The following is a 2,500-nucleotide window of genomic DNA, read 5'->3' on the forward strand; positions in this document are numbered from 1 at the left end:
GCCCACAATGGGAACCACACGTCAGCCAGCCACTCTGATCACGCACCACTCTCTGCTTCTAACGGGCGCACATACAATACGTAAGCACCAGCATGGAACAACATCCAGTGCATCCTCTCCGCCACATTACACAATCCACACTATCACAACCAGACCAGGAGGTCCATGCGGAAAATACAATATCCCACCCTTTCGACATCCACCATTGCGCAGATCAGGCACCAACACCCACACATGTCCTATACAACGGTGCACCCAACATCACAATAGTACCTCCTGTCACAGCGCACAAACAATGACATGAGTCAAAGACACAGGTCTGACACAAGCATAGAATTGGAGCGCCGCCTCTAATAAGCCAAAGGTGCATCCTGACGTGACAAATCTGATCATGTCACAAGCATTCACTTACTATAATCACTATCAACGAACCTGCCGCCCCCGCCCCCCCCTACACCTTTCCTTACAACAACGTGTAACCTAACCTAACCTAACCTATGTTGTACCTTAACCTAACCTATGTTGTACCTTAACCTAACCTATGTTGTACCTTAACCTAACCTATGTTGTGCCTTAACCTAACCTATGTTGTGCCTTAACCTAACCTATGTTGTGCCTTAACCTAACCTATGTTGTGCCTTAACCTAACCTATGTTGTGCCTTAACCTAACCTATGTTGTGCCTTAACCTAACCTATGTTGTGCCTTAACCTAACCTATGTTGTGCCTTAACCTAACCTATGTTGTGCCTTAACCTAACCCATGTTGTGCCTTAACCTAACCCATGTTGTGCCTTAACCTAACCCATGTTGTGCCTTAACCTAACCCATGTTGTGCCTTAACCTAACCCATGTTGTGCCTTAACCTAACCCATGTTGTGCCTTAACCTAACCCATGTTGTGCCTTAACCTAACCCATGTTGTGCCTTAACCTAACCCATGTTGTGCCTTAACCTAACCCATGTTGTGCCTTAACCTAACCCATGTTGTGCCTTAACCTAACCCATGTCGTGCCTTAACCTAACCCATGTCGTGCCTTAACCTAACCCATGTCGTGCCTTAACCTAACCCATGTCGTGCCTTAACCTAACCCATGTCGTGCCTTAACCTAACCCATGTCGTGCCTTAACCTAACCCATGTCGTGCCTTAACCTAACCCATGTCGTGCCTTAACCTAACCCATGTCGTGCCTTAACCTAACCCATGTCGTGCCTTAACCTAACCCATGTCGTGCCTTAACCTAACCCATGTCGTGCCTTAACCTAACCCATGTCGTGCCTTAACCTAACCCACGTCGTGCCTTAACCTAACCCACGTCGTGCCTTAACCTAACCCACGTTGTGCCTTAACCTAACCCACGTTGTGCCTTAACCTAACCCACGTTGTGCCCTAACGTAACCCACGTTGTCCCCTAACGTAACCCACGTTGTCGCCTAACGTAACCCACGTTGTCGCCTAAACCTGCTCTGTAATTGTTATACGACTCGTTCAATTAGTGTAGTGTTGCCCACCCGCAACCCTCGCAATATAGTTCGCTACTCGCACTCCCCGCTCCCCTGTGTATCGCTTCATGTTAAACACCTTGCAAGTCTTGCTCACTTTCCACATGCTCCTGCTGTACACTGTAATGTGGATGGCAGCAGGACGTACATGCCGCCCCTCCCCACGTCCCCACCTTGCCCCCTGCCTTCGCAAGCTGGTTGGTGAGAACTTTGCATGTTCAATGCCCTCCGCATGCGACGTACTCAGGCTACGTTGTGGTGCGGCCTGTGTCAACTGTCCGCTAATGTCGTACGCGTAAACCACAATCTGTACTGCACATTCGTCCTTATGTACTGAATGATACATCGTGGCACATGTGTGACCGTACAACGACTGCGCCCAAAAACGGCGGACCATACAGTGCAAATATTGTGCACGCAGCTACGTGTCGTCTCCCTATGAGAGCTGGATTGCAGTGTGGTACGCCATAGAGACGTGTGGGAGGAACGGACGCCGTGGATGGCGATCAGCATGAGCTGTCTGTTGATGTATTCGGACCTAGTCGTCTCTCCTCACACACCGTGATGGCATGGTGCACCGCGTTCCATATCTGCGACATGCTACAGAGGCCGGTTGACAGTCGTTCGAGCAATGGACATCGCATACGTACGGGGGCCACCTTCCACGTATTGTCTAGGCGTGCACATTTTGTTGCGTGTATGTGGGCAGACGTAGTGTGGCGTGACACCTGACACAGGCATGCAATAATCGTGGAAGTTGCAAATGGCGATGGACGCCTGCGTTTTCTGGTGAAGTTACGCAAATGAACAAATGGTAACCTGTTGTGGTGCGGTTGTTCTCGCTAGGGGTGAATCGGTGATGGCGACGATAGGTTGAGGTACTAACCGGTTGTTCCAGCGATACCCACCATGCCGACGAAACTGAACGGCATCTGGGTGTGAAGCGATACGCGGCGGTGGCTGGGTGGGACCGTCCCCGGCCGGTGAGGGGGCGCCTCCC

This window comes from Schistocerca piceifrons, unplaced genomic scaffold, assembly GCF_021461385.2.
Source record: "Schistocerca piceifrons isolate TAMUIC-IGC-003096 unplaced genomic scaffold, iqSchPice1.1 HiC_scaffold_954, whole genome shotgun sequence".
NCBI lineage: Eukaryota > Metazoa > Arthropoda > Insecta > Orthoptera > Acrididae > Schistocerca > Schistocerca piceifrons.